The following is a 20,647-nucleotide window of genomic DNA, read 5'->3' on the forward strand; positions in this document are numbered from 1 at the left end:
TGAGAGAATGGTAGCCCTTCCGGTTGCGGTAATCCTCGGCATTGTCGATAAGTGCCCGCATAGCCACATGCGTGCAGTCAATGGCGCCCTGCACCATGGGGAAGTCGGCGATCCTCGCAAATCCGACTGCAAGCTGCTCCTGCCTCTCTAGGGTCATGGGGAAGGAGATGAATTGGTGTCTCCTTGCGAAAAGGGCATCGGTGACCTGCCGGATGCAGCGATGCACGGCGAACTGGGAGATGTTCGCTATGTCCCCAGCAGCGGCTTGGAAGGAGCCGCTTGCATAAAAGTTCAGAGCCACCGTGACCTTCACTTCCACCGACAGAGACGTCCTGCACATCAGCTGTGGACGCAGATCTCTGTGAAGCAGCTGGCAGATCTCTGCAACCACCTCCCTTCTGAAGCGCAGCTTCTTAACACAATGCGCGGCAGTCATGGTGAGATAGGACACCTGCTGGCGGTATTCCCTGAGTGGGTAAGGCCTACGTTGCCGACGCCTGATGGCCCCTCTGCATCTAGGCATGGCTGCCCCTCTCACACAGCGTCTGCGAGCCCTTCGCACATAATGCTGGAACTGACGGTTGGAACCCCATGCAGCCCCCATAATAAACTTGCAAACAGTGAAATCACAATGAGTCTAATTTCCAAGCTCTGGCCAGAAGCCAAAAATACCTCTCCTATGTTGTCCCAAATCAGTAAGGTCTGTTCCTTGGTCTCTGTCCAGAAATCCAAAGCATTAAAGTCATTGCAGCAAAATGGCTGGCCTTTATAGTCCAGTCTGAGTGCCCTTTAATTAGCGCTCCCCGAGGCCCGCAGGGCCTCTGCTGCGTTCCACCTCACAGTTCTTAGCAGCGCCACGCCCACATTGGGCGGACGCCACTGAATTTCCGGTTTGGGGCGCACAAACAGCGTTGCACGACGAAATGACGTCATAAGCTGCGCGCGCAGCTGAGCGGGCGCAAACACTTTGCGCCGGCGCTAAATGTCAACTGAAGTTGGGCGTAGGCGCAGATCGGACTGCACCCGGGCGCTAAGTGCCTAGCGCTGGAAATCTACCCCTCTTAAGGCGCTAACGGCTGGCGAACGCAACTGGATTTCTAGGCCAGTATCTTATGAAAGAATTCTGGCCTTATTAAAACATGACAAACTGGGTTTGGAAATCTCGAAACCGAACTATGAAATATGTAGGAAGTCACACAACACCAGTTTATAGTCCAACAGCTTTATTTGAAATCACAAGCTTTCGGAGCGCTGCTCCTTCGTCAGGTGAAGTGAAGAGAAGCATACAGGCACAGCATATATAGTCAGAGAAAACTGCCAGATGATTACAGGTAATCTTTCTAACTGCCCTTTATCACGGCAGAGAGATAATCACAGCAACCAAAGGTGTGAATGGTGTCCAAACAGGTCAGTCAGGAAAACATTACATCAAAGAACAATGAGGTGGGGTCAGCAGCAGCAAATTACCCAGCTTTCATGAGAACAGCGACCATGTCACCACACAACCCTGCCACGGCAACCTCTGCAAGACATGCCAGATCATCAACACAGACACCATCATCACACGTGAGGACACCACCCACCGGGTACATGGTACATACTCATGTGACTCGGCCAACGTTGTCTACCTCATACGTTGCAGGAAAGGATGCCCCGGAGCATGGTACATTGGTGAGACCATGCAGACCCTGCGACAACGGATGAACGGACACTGCACAACAATCGCCAGGCAGGAGTCTTCCCTCCCAGTCGGGGAACACTTCAGCAGTCAAGGACATTCAGCCTCCGATCTTCGGGTAAGCATTCTCCAAGGCGGCCTTCGAGACACACGACAACGCAAAATCGTTGAGCAGAAACTGATAGCCAAGTTCAGCACCCATGAGGACGGCCTCAACCGGGATCTTGGATTCATGTCACGCTACATGTAACCCCACCTGACGTAGAGTCATCCAGACGCAAGTTGTCTTTGGCTTGTTCTCTCTGCACAGATGCGGCCGGACCTGCTGTGATTTCCAGCAAAGTTTTTTGTTTTTTTTCTGTTTTTCATACAGACCCCAGCATCTGCAACATTTGACCCCTTGTGACCCCACCTCATTGTTCTTTGATGTAATGTTTTCCTGACTGACCTGTTGGGACACTATTCACACCTTTGATTGCTGTGATTATCTCTCTGCCGAGGTGTGATAAAGGGCAGTTAGAAAGATTACCTGTAATCATCTGGCAGTTTTCTCTGACTATATATGCTGTGCCTGTATGCTTCTCTTCACTTCACCTGATGAAGGAGCAGCGCTCCGAAAGCTTGTGATTTCAAATAAAGCTGTTGGACTATAACTTGGTGTTGTGTGACTTCCTACATTTGTCCACCCCAGTCCATCACCAGCATCTCCACATCATAACTATGAAATAGCTATGTGTTGTGTATGTACCTTTAAGGGAATAACTGGTCTCAGACTGCAGTACCGGCAGTGACCACCCCTGTATAAAAGGCCCTAGCAGGCTTCTGTAGTTTCAGTTTCCAGGTTGTCTCCATTCAGTAAAGACTTGTTATAATCAACTCCTGCAGTCCGTGTCTCAATTATACACGGACATAATACTGGCGACGAGTAAGAAATGAACTTACCTGCAACTCGGCAGCACCTCAGACGACGTTATTGAAGGTCGAAGCCAGAAGAAAAAAAAAAATAATCCAAAGAAACTCGAGGAACGGGCGTCGACCGTGGGCAACCACCCTCCAAATCATCGAATTGAAAAGTGCAGGAGAGACTGTCGAGAGCCAGGCTTGGTTCTCCAGTCTGTGGTTTCCCAGCTAATCGGGCTGGTGGCAGGTAGTGCACTGATCCTTCCTGGGCTGCGGCGGGCTAGAGCTCGATCGGCTGGCTCTGCAAAGGGGCCGGGCAGCGAGTCAGGAAGCAAAGAAAGAGAGAGAGGGTGCAGCACACAGGGCGCAGCCGGTGCTTCGAAGCCGGGCAGCGTTCGGACCTAAGAAGAGGGAGGGAAGTGTCCCAGAGGGTCCGCTCCATGACGGGAACGGTTCTTCAATTAACGGAGCAAATATTGAAGCGCGATAGAAAAATAAAAATACCGCGGAGAGCGGCATTGGCAGCAGCGATCGGGGAGGTGCGAAGACCATAGGGCGTCACCATTACAGGATAGTAAAATAAATATAATCGCCAGCAACAGCGATGGCAGCAGCGGCAGCGGTGGAAAAGCGCGGGAGACGCCATCTTAACTCGGCGGGGAAGAAAGAAAAGCGCGGGAGGTGCCATTTTGATCCATCGGGGACGAAGGCAAAGTGCGGGAGGCACCATCTTAGATTTTCAAGATGCCAAAGACTGGCGATATCACTGCCTTCGATAATGCAATAGAAGACTAGACCACATATGTGGAAAGAGTCGAGGTATATTGCGAGGCAAACGAAATAGCCGATGAGAAAAAGGCATCGGTATTGCTAAATTTAATGGGAGCAAGAACGTACGGCCTATTGCGGGACCTGATTACTCCAGCCAAACCAAAGGCGAAGAGTTTTAACGAAATTGTTGCTATCCTACAGGAACACCTAAATCCTACTCCGCTGCTGATAGCAGAAAGATTTAAATTCCACAGGAGAAATCAGCATAAAAATGAGAGCAATGCTGATTACCTTACGGAACTACACAAGCTATCAAAGCACTGCCAGTTCGGAGCAGGACTGGCAGATATCTTACGGGACAAATTTGTCTGTGGACTCCTGAGTGAAGGAACCCAGAAGAGGTCACTCTCAGAGAAAGAGCTGAAGCTAGATAAAGCTTTCAGCGTGGCAGTATCGTACAAAGCAGCAGCAAGGGGAGCTGTGGAAATACAACAAAAGCCACAGGAATACGGCACCCACGAAATGACACGGGGATTTGCAAAATGTTATCGCTGCGGCAGAACAAACCATGACCAGAAGGACTGCTGGTCCAAGGACAAAATATGTAGGCAATGCGGAAAGATGGGACACATTGCACGAGTTTGCAGGTCTGGGAAGAAGACCAATGACAACAAAAAGGCTACTAAGGAACCGTACAGGAAAGTACAAAAGATGACGGACAGTAGTTCCGAAGACCAGATGAGCGATAGTGAATCCGGGAACAAGAGACTAAGCTGTCTCAAACTTCACAACGTAATCGCAAAAGAGGATCACCGAACCATTTGGGTCACCATCACGATAGCAGGGTCCCAAGTCAAAATGGAATTGGATACAGGATCAGCTCTAACCGTCATGAATCAACGAGACTACGAGCGGCTATTCTCACACATACCCTTGAGAGAGACATCCATTGTCTTGAGGACATATACAGGGCAAAAAGAATACCCCAGAGGAAAAATAAGGGTGCCTGTCGAATACAACGGCAAGAAAATACGGAAATTGTATCTCTACATTCTGCAAGATGGTGGACCACCATTATTGGGACGTGAATGGATCATGAAGATAAGCTTAGATTGGCACTCCATTCAGGCACTGACGGTGGCAGGTAAAAAGGATGATGACGTCACTCCTGGACGATTGTCAACAATCTTAGCTGACGCCAAAGAGGTATTTCAACAAGAACTGAGCACTCTTAAAGGCGTAACCGCCTCGATAAAAATAGAGGAGAATGCAATTCCCAAGTTTTTCAAAGCAAGACCGGTACCATATGCAATTCGCCCAGCCGTCGAGGCAGAGCTGGAGAATCTGGAGAATGCAGGCGTGTTATCTAAGGTAGGCTGGAGCGAGTGGGCGACACCCATCGTTCCTGTCATGAAGAAAACGTTAAACAATAAGTCTGACGAGCCAAGGAAGGTTCGCATCTGTGGGGACTTCAAGGTGACGGCGAACCCAGTCCTTCACACAGTACAGTATCCTCTTCCAAGGATAGAAGATATCTTCGCCTCACTATCTGGAGGGAAGCATTTTACAAAAATTGACCTAGCACAAGCATATTTGCAGATGGAGGTTGAAGAATCCTCTACGAAGTATCTCACGATAAACACTCACAAAGGTCTTTACCAGTATAATCGACTGGTATTCGGAGTAGCATCAGCTCCGGCGATATGGCAAAGAGCGATGGAACAAGTCCTGCAAGGGATTCCGGGGACTCAATGTTACTTAGACGACATCCTAGTGACAGGTAAAGATGACAGTGAACACCTTGCCAACCTAGAGCAGGTGCTCACTAGACTACATGAACATGGGCTACGAGCCAATCGCCCCAAGCGGTAGTTAAGGCTCCAGCGCCTGAAAATGTGTCGCAACTGAGGTAATTCCTCGGATTGGTGAATTACTACCATAAGTTTTTGCCGAATTTGTCCACAATTCTGCATCCACTGAACGCCCTACTACGAATGGGAGTAGCATGGAAATGGAGCGATGAATGTAAGCGGGCCTTTCAGAAGAGTATGGACCTAATCACTTCAAGAGAAGTATTGGCTCACTACAACCCATCACTACCGATAAGACTGGTGTGTGATGCATCTCCCTACGGCATTGGGGCAGTACTGTCACGTAAATTCCTTGATGGTTCAGAGAGGCCGATAGCTTTTGCATCACGCTCGTTAACTTCAGCCGAGCGTAACTACGCCCAGATTGACAGAGAGGCCCTCAGCCTGGTGTGGGGGGTGAAGAAGTTCAATCACTACCTGCACGGTCAGAAATTTACTCTACTAACTGATCATCAACCTCTCGTCTCCATTTTCAACCCTCAGAAGGGCGTAACGATAATGACGGCACAACGGCTACAGAGGTGGTCCCTTTTCCTAGGGGCACACCAATATGACATCGAGTACAAAGGAACTAAACAGCATGGGAATGCTGATGGATTGTTGCGCCTACCGTTGCCGACGGTGGAAGAAGAACTGGCAGTGGATCCAGTGGAGTTATTCCACTCGACTATAGTCGAATGTCTCCCTGTGACGAATGCAAACATAGAAAAGGAAACACGAAATGACCCGACACTCTCCTGGGTCTATGATTTAACGGTGAAGGGATGGCCAGCACATGGCGAACCACTGCTGCCAGCATTCTCGCCGAGAAGAGAACAGCTGTCAGTGTGCAGAGGAACCTTGATGTGTGGATCCAGAGTAGTAATTCCACCCAAATTGAAGGATAGAGTGCTCAATGAGCTTCATGAGGGTCATCTGGGAGGGGTAAAAATGAAGAACTTAGCCAGAGCGTTTGTGTGGTGGCCGGGAATCGATAGAGAAATGGAAGAGATGACCAAGAGATGTACAGGATGCCAGAAGGTCCAAAATGCCCCACCACAAGCCCCTCTACATCCATGGGAGTGGCCCTCATCTCCATGGCAAAGGGTGCACATTGATTTTGCTGGTCCCTTTATGGACTCGATGTTTTTAATTGCGGTGGATGCACATTCAAAGGGGCCAGAGGTAATAAAAATGTCCTCAACCACCACAGAAAAAACTATCACAGTCTTACGAACCATATTCGCCAGGAATGGGCTGCCTGAACAGATTTGCTCTGACAATGGACCACAGTTTGTGTCTGAAGAGTTCCGGAGGTTCTTAAAGAACAATGGTGTTAAGCATTACACATCCGCCCCATATCATCCAGCCACTAATGGATTGGCCGAGAGGTTTGTTCAAACATTCAAGAAGGCTATCAAGGCAATGTGTAATGAAGATATACCCCTACAACACAAGGTGGATAACTTCTTGTTTGCCTACCAGAATGCGACACGTGCGGTTACCAACCAAACTCCAGCCATGATGTTCTTCAATCGAAGACTACGATGCCGCTTGGATTTGGTTAAGCCAAACGTCAGAAGAGATGTGGAGAACAGACAGTTTCAGAATATGAATGAAAGGCCGACCAGGAGTTTTAAGATAGGTCAACCAGTTTTGGCCCGGGACTACCGCACAGAGAAATGACAGCCAGGAACGATCTGTACACGGCAAGGACCTCTAATGTATACCGTGGACGTTGGAGAGAGCATTGTAAGACGCCATGCTGACCAGATTCTAGAGTCACTGGAAAACGTCAACTCCACACCACGATCTGATACACCTGGCGATGAAACCGAAGTACCAATTGCATCTACCGCAGAATCGGTGATATTGGAAGCAGACGAACCAAACAACGACATTGATCCCGACGCAACCTTGCCAGAAGAACCTGATATCCCAAAGAGGTGTTATCCAGACAGAATCAGGAAGCCTCCTCAAAGACTGAACTTATAATTGCTTAACTTCAACCAATGTATCTAGCAACCGTAATTGTAATTGTAATTAGTTTTTATTTAGTTGTTAAATGAATGTTATGTACTGTTTATCTAAAAGGGGAGGAATTGTTGTGTATGTACCTTTAAGGGAATAACTGGTCTCAGACTGCAGTACCGGCAGTGACCACCCCTGTATAAAAGGCCCTAGCAGGCTTCTGTAGTTTCAGTTTCCAGGTTGTCTCCATTCAGTAAAGACTTGTTATAATCAACTCCTGCAGTCTGTGTCTCAATTATACACGGACATAATACTATGAAAGCATACTGGCTATTAAGATAAGACAGTTGTTGACCCTAAATAAATAACCTTATTGAAATAGAAGGTGAAGGGCTCCGACAGGCTGACCATTGGGAACAAAAACAATGGTTCACCATGGATAAGGTGTTCTAATTTACACTTCGTAAAGAGGCACATAAGATAAGGAACATCTGCCCTTGTAAAGATGACATAAAGTAAGGAACACCTGCCGTCACACCGTTTTTTATATGGTAAACTTAGTACACCTAGAGATGAGACATGAGTTTGGCTGAGGTGGCAGTAAGAGTTGCAGAAATAGGCAGAAAAATGACTAGAGATAATTAGCTTACATCAGCAGTAAACCTTAAAGGATATATCACTGGAAACGGGTATAAATATTGAACTCTCAAATGGGATAACAGACTCGCTTTAATTGGGCAAAGCAATTCTCGGCTTCAGAGGCAGCTCTGTAGTCTACCACTCTATGGCCTAGAAATTCACTTTGGGCCCGCCAGCTGGCGTGCGCCCAAAAGTTAGCGCTGAGCACGGAGCCAGTTGCGCCCGTCAGATATTCAGTTTTTGCGCCCCAAGTCGGAACCGGGCGCTATTCCAGGGTGTGCCCGCCCCCACTTGGGGCGCTGAAACTGAATTTCAGCGCTCTAGGCGCTGCTGCGCCGCCCGCTGCGGAGCGGCAGGCTGCGGTACTGCAGGCCTCCTCCTTCTCTTAAGGGGGCGGTGCCTGCTACGGGGAGATCGTCGCTGGATAGTGCCGGCAAATGAGCCCGGCACCACGGAGAAGTGCCGGGTTCGCGGAAAGCAGCCGGCAATGCCACGGGGGGGGGTGGTGGAGGAGGCCGGGGAAGGAGGTGCGGGCAGGCGGCCGCCGAAAAAGCGGCCGGCCGCACCTCCACCTTAAAGCGCCCCACTAAGGCTACAGGACGGCCCCGTTTTCTGATCGCTGTTTGCGGCCGCTGCGGAAGAGGCGGCCGCAACTAAATATGGCAGTCGGGCCGGTAGCGGGGCGGTAGCGGGGCACTGCGCACACTGATTACGTCATCGGTGGCGGCGCAGCGCTACTGGCTAATGCCGCCATTACCGCAGCGCTGAATATCGGCGAAAGCTCAGCAAGTGGCGCAAAAGCCCTCTTTGGGCGAAAACTGGGCGCAAAGCCTACTGAATTTCTAGCCCTTTGTACCTCGGGGATCAAAGGTATTTGATTTTGGTGGATATCCTGTAGACTTTAAGAACTGTAAAACTGTAGCGAAGTTAAGATTTGAAAGTAAGGTTCTCTGATAATAAGATTATAAGCTTTCTCTTTTTGGAACTGTTAATGTTGCGATTGACTCACAAACTGTAAATTACATGTTGGTTCTTTAATAAATCTATATATTTTTAGAATTGTCTCACATAAGACTTCTCTATCTAAAACTCATGAACTCAATCTCTGTACACTCTTTGGTGAGGAGTTGCAGAATTCTGGGGGAGTTTTCCGGATCTTCATAATATCCGGAACATTACAGTCTAGCTAAACTTATTAAAGATGCTATCTGGAGGACGGTAACTTTTTCAGGTTGTTCCTTTCCTTTAGGGAGAGATAGTGCGGACCTTTAGACCCAATTAAGCGTCTTTAGGATTCGGCTACCTCAAACATTAGTGAAAGTGAACATCTTGAGAAATACTCCTGACCTAGGGTAGCCCTAAAGGGGCTAGGACTAGTAATTATCCCTTCATCCTGACTCCCCAAAGCCTTTCCACCATCTACAGGGCACAAGTAAGGTGTGTGATAGAATACTCTCCACTTGCCTGGATGAGTGCAGCTCCAACAACACTCAAGAAGCTCAACACCATCCAGGACAAAGCAGCCCGCTTGATTGGCACCCCATCCACAACCTTAAACATTCTTATTGAAACATATAAGATTCTGAAGGGGCTTGACAGGGTAAATGCAGAGAGGATGTTTCCCCTCGTGGGGGAATCTAGAACTAGGTGGCATAATTTCAGAATAAGGGGGCACCCATTTAAATCGGAAATGAGGAGGAATTTCTTCTCCGAGGGTCGCAAATCTTTGAAATTCTCTTCCCCAGAGAGCTGTGGAGGTTGGGTCATTGAATATATTTAAGTGGAGATAGACAGATTTTTGAAAGGTAAGTGAGTCAAGGGTTATGGGGAGTGGGCAGGGAAGTGGAGTTGAGGCCAAGATCAGATCAGCCATGAACTTATTAAATGATGGAGCAGGCTCGAGGGGCCAAATTACCTACTCCTGCTCCTACATCTTATGTCTTATGTCTATTCACTCCCTCCACCACTGACGTACCATGGCTGCAGTGTGTACCATCTACAAGATGCACTGCAGCAACTCGTCAAGGCTTCTCCGGCAGCATCTCCCAAACCTGCAACCGCTTCCACCTAGCAGGACAAGGGCAGCAGACGCATGGGAACACCACCACCTCAAGTTCCCCTCCAAGTTACACACCATCCTGACTTGGAAATATATCGCTGATCCTTCATCGTCGGTGGGTCAAAATCCTGGAACTCCCTCCCTAACAGCACTGTGGGAGTACCTTCACCACACGGACTGCAGCTGTCAAGAAGGTGGCTCACCACCACCTTCTCAAGGGCAATTAGGGATGGGCAATAAATGCTGGCCTTGCCAGTGACACCCACATCCCATAAAACGAATAAAAGAAAAACACCCAAGGTTCAAATAGAGGACCTTTTTGATTTGTGTGGGTCACTGTGTGGCGCCTGCACCCAGTGAGCCATCATGGCACGATCCCTAAAGAGACAGCCTTGATGCTGAAAGAGATGACTAACAATTGTTTTATACAGTCTTTAAACATATTAAGTAGAAAAACTGCAGTATTCTTAATATAATTACTTACCAAAACTGGAACAGGAGGAGAAACATTGTCAGGTCAAATTTTCAAGCTATATAATTAGTTTTTGATTGATTGGCTATTTTAATCTCCTCAAAATCATGGATGAACAAGTGCTGTCATATACCAATGATTTTATGTCAGTTGCCTGACCAATTTTAGGAATTCTGATCAGCTAATCTTTGCCTTGTGTAGCATAATTTCCATTAGTGTTTGGGATGTTTTTATCTACTTAATCCTCAAACTTCCCACCTCCATCATTAAGTTTATTTTTGACACATTCTGTAATAATAAGTGAATCACACAGTTATAAGAAAAATTGGGCTGCAAGCCAGATAAAGTTTCAGAATAAACTTGCAACATGCACAGGGGGTAGTTATTTCTTTGGGGAGCTCCGGCACTAAGATTACTAATTGTGGCGGAACAGTTATTTGTTATTTGCCAATGGGGATGTGATGGAGGCGGGCTGCTGCTTGTCGGGTTTTAGTCCCACCTCCATCGACGTCCAGCCAACCCACGCTATTTTCCCTTGATTGACCTTGTTAAGCCCGCCCAGCGGGCTCAGCAGGCCAATTAAGGGAAAGCCGGTTACTGGTGACGTCAGCGATTCACGTTTCATCTATCAAGAGCTTTTGACAGATGAATTGTCATCGTTTGAGAGCTCTGTGAAGCTGTCAAACACTGACAATCTTGTCTTCTAAGTTGAGACTTGGGACACAGGCTTACTTGGAGACCGCTCCTGAGCAGAAAGCAGAAGGCTGATGCATTTGAGAATGAGGCAGCCATCCTGCTTTCTCTGCCGGTGAGATGAGGGACTCCTGAGACCTGAAGAGTTGAAGCCTGGAAGAAGAAGCAAAGGTAAGTAAAGCTTTAAAACATTAAGGGGGAAAAATTCAGTATCGCCCCGTTTGGGGCGTCATTATCGGCCGTGCGCAAAATTTAGTGCCTGGCGCTAATTATCGCCTCTGACAGCAAACTTGGCTTTTTTCGCCCCTGGAGGTGATTGGAGCGCTAAATCAGGCGCTTCACACCTGTCTTAAGGCGCAAAGGCCGAGGAGCGAGGCGCTACCTCAGTGCACTGGTGAAGCAAGGAAGGGCAAATCAAAATAAACCTGCAAAGTGCTGCTCAGTACTCAAAACTCCTTCACACAGCGTTGAATCTCTCCAGAAGTCTCTCTCTCTCTCTCTCTCAGAATGCGTGGTGCAAAAATGTCACCGACAAAAAAAAACAGGAAGCGGTCGCCTTTAAATAGGGCTCCCCCAGTCCCTTTCTGACAGCATAACGCTCCCCTGAACCTGTCGTTGCTAGCGGCAGGCGGTAAGGGAGGGGGCGCCACTCAATATCCAGTCCGGGGCGCTAACGGGGCGTTGCGCGCGTGACTGATGTCACGATCTGCCGGCGCAGGAGATCATGGCGGTAGTGTTAAGTGCCGCCACAAAATGTCTAGTTAATTTTGCGAGTGGCGCAAACATCACCGCGCCTGGGCACTAGTTGCTTTGCACCCCAATTAGCACCCTCTTAAGGTGCTAACGGGAGGCGCAAACAACTGAATTTTCCCCTAAGACTTACCTCACACACTTACCTCTGCACACATGCATCCATCACTCACCTGCACACCGGACATTTTGGCCCCTCTGACCCCCGCAGACTCACGGCTCGCCTCGCTGACCCTGGGGAGGTTTGAAGCCGTCGGGAAGCCCACATACTAGGTGGCAAAATAGAGATTATCCAAAACACTGCCTGTTAACTACCTGTCAACAGGCAGTTAATTGGCACTAATCTCCTTCCCACCTCGAGGAGATGGCTCCCAGCGTAGTTCGGGTACCCGCCTCCTGGGAAGATGGCACAGAGGCCGGTTGGGGGCGAAATCACCCTTGAATCGTGTATGCATTTGAAATGGTTCTCTCACAATGGACTGGAGGTTTCTGGAAAAAGAATGGAATGTTAACAACACACAATGTTATTAATGTAGAATCATAGAATGGTTACAGCACGGAAGGAGGCCATTTGGCCCGTTGCCCCCATGCCGCCTCTCTGTAAGAGCACTTCAGCTAGTTCCACTCCCCTGCCCTTTCCTCGTAGCCCTGCCAATTTTTTGTTCCTTCAGGTGTGCAAATCAGCCAGCATGGGATTAAGAGATACGCCGTGAGTTGCGTATCCCACTTGCTGGTCGATTTATGCCGTCCGTCATTTTCTTCGCACAAACAGCTTCTCGCCCTTAGCCTCCCTGTCATTTTTAAGAACCTGCTGGATTTGCACATCTACTGACCATTAAACTCACCACAGAAAGTTAAATCTGCTCATTAACAGCAGAAGTACCTTTCTAACTGCGTGATCATTGTTAATTCAGTGCCAATCAAACTCACTGGCCCAGAAATTGAACAATTTAAACTGTGGAGTCTCATTCTTTCAGGTGGTAAATTGTTCTTAGAGATTGTTTAAATGCCAAGGGGGAAAAATTCAGTATCGCCCTGTTTGGGACGCCATTATCGGCTGTGCGCAAAGTTTAGCGCCTGGCGCTAATTATCGCCTCCGACGGCAAACTTGGCTTTTATCGCCCCTGGAGGTGATTGGAGCACTAAATCAGGCGCTTCACACCTGTCTTAAGGCGCAAAGGCCGAGGAGCGAGATGCTACCTCAGAGCTCTGGCGAAGCAAGGAAGAGCAAATCAAAATGAACCTGCAAAGTGCTGCTCAGTACCCAAAACTCCTTCACACAGCATTGAATCTCTCCAGAAGTCTCTCTCTCCCAGAATGCGTTGTGCAAAAATGTCACCAACAAAAAAAGGCAGGAAGCAGTTGCCTTTAAATAGCGCTCCCCCAGTCCCTTCCTGACTGCAAAACGCTCCCCTCAACCTGTCGTTGCTAGCGGCAGGTGGTAAGGCAGGGGGCGCCACTCAATATCCGGTACGGGGTGCTACCGGGGCGTTGCGCACTCAACTGACGTCACAATCTGCCGGCACAGGAGATCGTGGCTGTAGTGTTTAGCGCCGCCGCAAAATGTCTAGTTAATTTTGTGAGCGGCGCAAACATCGCCGCGCCCGGCCTCTAGTTGCTTTACACCCCATTAACGCCCTCTTAAGGTGCTAACGGGAGGTGCAAACAACTGAATTTTTCCCCCCAAACATTTTAATTAATTTTTTTATTACTTTTCCTTTCTGTCTCTTTTTTTTCTCTTTCTCTCTTAATCCAATCTTTCTTTCCCTCTCTTTATTCCTCTTTCTGTACCTACTTTGACTCTAATTCACAAATTCTAATCCACCTTCCCACTCAGTCCTCCCTCTGTTTCTTTCTCAATCCTTAAATCTGATTGATTAAGGAGATACGCTGTTGGTCCCAGCATTTACAGAGTTCCCAGATGCCTGGTTGTCCTCACCACGGCATTGTCAGCTCGCACATCCAACAAGTTATGGCGCAAAACATGTTTGAGCTGAAGGTTGCAGAAAAAGTCTAACAAGCAGGGCACACTGCGAGATTGTATTTATGATTTTGCTAAAAATTACATTCATGATGTTGCTACATCCAGTGATGAGCCACATGGTTACCCATTAGCACAGGTACTGGTGGAACTCCCTTGAAGCCTCAGTTGACAAATACATCTCATGGGGCCAATTGTAACTTAAATGCCAGTGCAGTACTTACGGTCCAGTTGGAGCCTCCTTTGCAGCTAGCGTCATTTTGAAAGAGGCCCTCCCTAGGGCAGCCCAAGTGCCTGCCTGTTTCAGGTGGTCAGTCCCTTTTTAATATGCAAATTGTACTTGTGCAAATCGCTTTACCCTATTCACCTCTACCAGTTCTCCGCATAATGTTCTCTGTTCTAGTGAAAAGAACTCCAGTATTTCTAATCTCTCCTCATAACTCAAAGCTCTCATTCCTGGTATCATCTTGGTACTCTCATCTGCACCCTCTCCATGGCTTTCTTACAGTAAGGTGCCCAGAACTGGATACAATGGGTTGAATTCCTACACAGGTTGCCCCTATTGTCCACTTTAGCAGAAGATCCATGAAAACCGCAGAGAAATGACAGATGATCGGAGGAACCCCGACAGAAATTCAACCCCAATATTCTAATTGTGACCTAACAAATAAATTGTAAAGATTTAGCGTTACTTCTTTGCGTTAATTCATAAGACCTTTTATATGCCCTTATTTATAAGACTCGTGATTCCATGTGTTTTTTTTAAACCAGGGAGGCCCAGATTTGATCCACAGCCTGTACTGAGTTAGGTTAGGGTAGTAGGAGTGCCTAAATTAGTCTCTACAATCCTGTGCTGGGTGGGATTGGGAGCGGGGTGGGGATCAGCCAATGTTCCTAATTTTCATTGGTATTCGGTGATCCTTGCTGCAAAAGGCACGCATGTGAATCATAGAATCATAGAATGGTTACAGCACAGAAGGAGGCCATTTGGCACTTCAGCTAGTCCCACTCCCCCGCCCTTTCCCCGTAGCCCCGCAATTGTTTTCCTCTCAGGCTGAGGAGTAGATCAGGCCCAGAAGTGATGCTCCCACAGTTTAAATGCCTATTGACACCTTCAAGACTCAGGCATGAAGAAGCAGGGGGTAGCCAAATCCGTTGGAACCATACCCCAGTAAAGGTCATTAACTACAGGGCAGAAGGGGAGAAAATTGGAGGAGAGAACAAATATCTAGGGCCAGAACTTGCTGGAGCAGGGCATCTCATGGCGTGTGGCATTCGTTAGGTTTTTTCCTGCTCCCTCCAACTCAAAATTATTTTGCACCCTAGCTTGCTGGAAGTATGAGCTAATAATGGGGTGGCAAGGGCAACAGGACATCTGGGACCTTAGTGAGCGGAGGGATCAACAATGTATCCTTAACCAATGAGATTTAAGGATTGAGAAATAAACAGAGAAAGAGGGTGAATTGGAGTGGGTGAATTAGAGTCAAATCAGGTACAGAAAGAGAAATAAAGAGAGGGAAGGAAAGATTGCATTAAGAGAGAGGAAAAAAAAGAAACAGAAAGGAAAAGTAAGAAAAAACATTTATAAAATTAAAATTTTTACATTTTAAAAATCTCAACAACAAATCAATATATGAAGGAATAAGGCTCTACACTTTTAATTGTTCACTTTATGGGCCAGAGACGTTGATTGGAAGTCAGTAACATTTATATTGTTAAAAGGGTACTTATGTTATTAATTACTTAACTTTATGTGGTGAGTTTAATAGGCAATTACTATGCAAATACAGCAACTTCATGAAAATCATGGGGAGGTTAAGGGCGAGATGCCATTTTCGTGAAACTAACGTCAGAATGGCACAAATCATCCAGCAACCTCTGGCAATTCTCAATTCACGGGGTATCTTTCTTTGCCATAAGTTGCTGGCCAATTTGCACGTTAATAACGGCGAGCGTCGTTCACACGCCGTGATTTTTGCAGCAATATCCAGCCCGATGTTAAAGACGTGGATTAGATCGGGCGGAATGAAGCTCTTTTTCTCTTCCTCGGTGATCTGCCTTGACGACAGTCTTGTGAAAAAGCACTCTCTCCCCTCCTGAACATAACATCCTTTCACTTCTGGAACACGGGTTCGACTCCTGTCAGAATGCAGTTTCCTCTCTCTCTCTCTCTCTCTCTCTCTCTCCTGTAAAGTCTGCATGTGAACTGAGTTTGGACAGTCTAAATCCATTTTCTAGTAGATGACAGCCCACAATTCAATGCTAAATTAGCTACTTCAATCAGAAAGGTCAAAAGGATGATTGTGTGGGAAGTAGATTTGTTCCAGGAGAGGAGGAAATGCTTTTTCAAAGACTGTCATTAAGTCAAATCACCGAGGAAGAGAGAAAGAGCTTCATTCTGTGTTTCTCCGTGCTGTACCTGACCTGTGAGTGCATGATGCTGATGTGACAAAAGTGAACATGTTCTGTTCCCAAATACTGACATTGACAAGCATTAAAATTCACTATAATAAATACATTTGGGGATTTTCAATGACCCGAATTATGATCCTGACAAATTATTGCAGTTGTATTTTCCAAATTCACCCTTAAGGCATTATTAAATACAGTTAGCCATTTAGGAAAGTACAGGCTGGTCCCAAAACTGAATACAGTACCTCTCAATCAACTACTGCCTCAAATATCTATCCAATTATCCCTTAAATTTTCACAAACTGTCTGCCTCCATCAATTAAATGAAAACTATCTGTGCATCTTCCCTGTTCTAAACTGGAAGCCACGTCCCCTGATTCTAGAGTGTGTGGTAAGCCATTGATTAAAACTGATCAGAATAAATTAACAACATGGAGTTTTTTTCCCCCTATTTATCTTTAAAATTAGGAAAAAATTCACAGTTTTCTATCAGTGTTTATTTGCTTCATCAGGAAATTAAGGGCATTTTTATGTTACAGGTACCAGTCTAAGATCAACTCATGTTTGTAGAAATGCAGTGCCAGCAGCCCCAATATACTGCCAGTTCTGCCACACTCTCTAGCCAGAGAGGAATTGCATATGTGTGCAAGCATTAAAAGGTACAGGTCCCACTGTTGTGTAATGCTCATTACATTTTTATGTAATGTTGCAGTTGTATGTTGATCATTCTGCCATTGCCATTTACACTTCATCTAGAGTCATCTTTTGTTTCTTAACTTGTCCCATTATCATCTCCTTTTGCCTTGCATTATCATCCCTTTTGTCACTTAATCTCTCCTGTCTTCCATCCTATCACAGTCCAATGGACCACCCTTTTTTTAAACAGTTGCAGTTGTACAACAGCTGATGTGAAGTTCCAACTGTGTCAGACTACCTCGTTCGGACTAACTGTAGGTTAAATTCGATTGAGAGACTTCACACCCAAGTTATCCAGACACCGATCTTTTACATGTATGAAATATTGGGGTAAGTACCATTGTTTATTTGGTTTTAAAGCATTTCTTCAGCACTGCAAACTGTGTGTAGTATAACTGTCCTATATATTACTGAAGAAGAATCTATCACAGTACAACAAGGTGGTTGGGAGGACTTTGTTTAAACATTTCCTTCTTCTTTATTTTCCGGAACATCTCCGTTTAGTCCGTAAGGGTAACCCCGAGCTTCTGGTCGCCTGTTACTTTAATTCTCCGCTCCACTCCCACTCTGACCTCTCCGTCCTCAGCCTCTTACACTGTTCCAATGAAGCTCAATGTAAGCTCGAGGAACAGCACCTCAACTTTCAATTCGACATTCTACAGCCTTCTGGACTCAACATCAAGTTCAACAATTGCAGACCATAACCTCTGCCCCTATCTTTTTTTCCCCATTTTTTTCCTCTCTCACATGGCAGATGTTGATCATTCTGTCATTGCCATTTACACCTCATCTAGAGTCATCTTTTGTTTCTTAACTTATCCCATTATCATCTCCTTTTGCCTTGCACCATCATCCCTTTTGTCTCTTAATCTCTCCTGTCTTCCATCCTATCACAGTCCTTCCCTTTTGTTCTTTCCTCCCCTCCCCCCTTTCCCTGCCCCGACACTTGCTTAAAAACCTGTTCCATCTCCAGCTTTTTCCAGTTTTGACAAAGGGTCATTGACCTGAAACATTGGGGGCGATTTTCTGACGTAGGAGGATTCAAAGAGGTCGGGTTCGGAGCCCGCCTCCAACCCGTCTCCGTGGGATTTTGCCGGTGCCGGTTTTGGAGGTCGGGAAATGCTCCCACCTCCAGCTGGCCATTGCAATAATTAACTTCCTTAAATGCTTGTTAAGGGCCCCTCTAAGCCTATTTTGAGAGGCCCTCATGAATTTCCCAGCATTTCGGCGTGCTTCACGCAACCTCTGAACCATGCCAGGTAAAGCTGGCGGGTTGACTCGTGGGGGGCCTCCTCACTGCTGCAGGTCTAACAAGACATCGTTTACTGCAGCAAGATTACTTGCAGGTGCCAGACCTTGGCTCTGAGCACTTTTAGAAGGTCTTCCAAAGCCGGAGGTGCTGCAGCTTGACTCCATCAACAGTGGGACCTACTTGGAAGACCCTCTACACACTTGCAATGAGCGCGTTCCCAAAGGAGGCATCTACAAGCAGCATGGGAAACATTCGTTTTCTTTCACCATGGTCCTCAGATGAGGATGAGGACCATCCAGGGCAGCAGCAGAACCAGGCAGCTCAGCAGCAACATAAGCAGGAGCCCCAAACTCCTGCTCAGCCACCTGATGCTGCACAAGGCAGAAGGCACCAGCGCATCGAGGCACCTCGCCATAGGAGATACCCTCCACAGAGGGTTTACAGACAGAGGATGAGCTACCTCAACATGAGTGAGCAGCAGTGCCAAAGGAGGTTGAGACTTTCGCGCGAGGTTGTCCGAGAGATCTGCAGCCTGCTGCAGCAAGACCTGGTGCCCAGAGGAACGGGTGGACACCCCTTACCAGTGGCTGTCAAAGTCACCACCGCACTCAACATCTTTGCTTCAGGCTCCTTCCAGGGATCATCAGCAGACATCAGCGGCATCTTCCAGTCAGCCGTGCACAGTTGCATCACCCAGGTTACTGATGCCCTTTTTGCTAAGACCCGCAATTACATCCAGTTCACAAGGGATCAAGCAAGTATAACCGCCCATTCAGTTGGATTCGCAAATATGGCAGGCATGCTAATGGTGCAGGGCATCATAGACTGCACACATGTGGCCCTTAGGGTGCCCCATCACAACCCAGCTATCTTTGTCAACCGAAAGGGCTTCCACTCCCTTAACATTCAGCTGGTGTGTAACCACAAGAAGGAATTCTTGCATGTTCGCGCCAAGTTCTGTGGAAGTTGCCATGACTCTTTCATCCTGCGGGATGTATCCCAGGCTGCTGTGTGAAGCAAGGGAGGAGATTGCAGGGGCTCTGACTCAAATTTTCAGTACCTCTTTGGCCACAGGGGAGGTGCCAGAGGACTGGAGAACAGCTAATGCAGTACCATTGTTCAAGAAGGGTAGTAGGGATAAACCAGGGAATTACAGGCCAGTGAGTCTAACATCAGTGGTAGGGAAATTATTGGAAAAAATTCTGAGGGACAGAATTAGTCTCCACTTGGAGAGGCAGGGATTAATTAGGGATAGTCAGCATGGCTTTGTCAGGGGGATATCATGTCTGACCAATTTGATTGAATTATTTGAGAGGTTGACTAGGTGTGTGGATGAGGGTAGTGCAGTTGATGTAGTCTACATGGACTTCAGTAAGGCTTTGGACAAAGTCCCACATGGGAGATTGGTCAAGAAGGTAAGAGCCCATGGGATCCAGGGCAATTTGGCACATTGGATCCAAAATTGGTTTAATGGCAGGAGGCAGAGGGTGATGGCCGAAGGTTGTTTTTATGACTGGAAGCCTGTGTCCAGTGGTATACTGCAGGGATTGGTGCTGGGTCCTTTGCTGTTTGTAGTGTACATTAATGATTTAGATATGAATGTAGGAGGTGACGTAAGAAAACTACTACGCACTTGATCTAAGTGTTAAACAAAGCTTTAATCAACTGTTTTACAACATGGAGGTCTAGTTGTGTCCTTCACTAGTTCCTGTTAAGAATATCCTGCGCAAGTTGGGCCCGTGCCCAAGTATTTATACTCTCCCTGGACAGCGCCACCCGCAGGCTGCTCAGTATTATTTCTTAAGTCTTTCATAAATGACTGATTCATGTCAGGAGCTATGATCAGTAAGTTTGCAGATGACACGAAAATTGGTGGAGTGGTAAATAGCGAGTAGGGAAGACTCAGGCTACAGGACGATATAGATGGGATGGTTAGATGGGCAGAACTGTGGCAAATGGAAAAGTGTGAGGTGATGCATTTTGGGAGGACTAACAAGGCAAGGGAATACACAATGAATGGTAGGATCCAAGGAAGGACAGAGGATCAGAGGGACCTTGGTGTGCATGTACATAGATCCCTGAAGGCAGCAGGACAGGTAGATAAGGTGGTTAAAAAGGCATATGGGATACTTGCCTTCATTAGCTGAGGCATAGAATATAAGAGCAGGGAGGGTATGATGGAGCTGTACAAAACGCTGGTTAGGCCACAGCTGGAATACCGTGTGCAGGTCTGGTCGCCACACTATAGGAAGGATGTGATTGCATTGGAGAGGGTGCAGAGGAGATTCACCAGGATGTTGCATGGGCTAGAGCGCTTCAGCTATGAAGAGAGACTGGACAGGTTGGGGTTTGTATTGATTTCTTTGTGGGTTCAATGACGAGACATTTATGAAAGAGAATGAGTTTTAATCTAAAGTCTGTTCAACTCTTTTATACAGCTTTTACAGGAGACACGATGCTGTGATGCATCTAGAACGAAACCGAAACTAAACTAACTGCCTTGCTTCTCTCGGTCACATGCCC

The sequence above is a fragment of the Somniosus microcephalus genome, chromosome 7, assembly GCF_052327205.1.
Source record: "Somniosus microcephalus isolate GS21.2 chromosome 7, FLI_Smic_1.0, whole genome shotgun sequence".
NCBI lineage: Eukaryota > Metazoa > Chordata > Chondrichthyes > Squaliformes > Somniosidae > Somniosus > Somniosus microcephalus.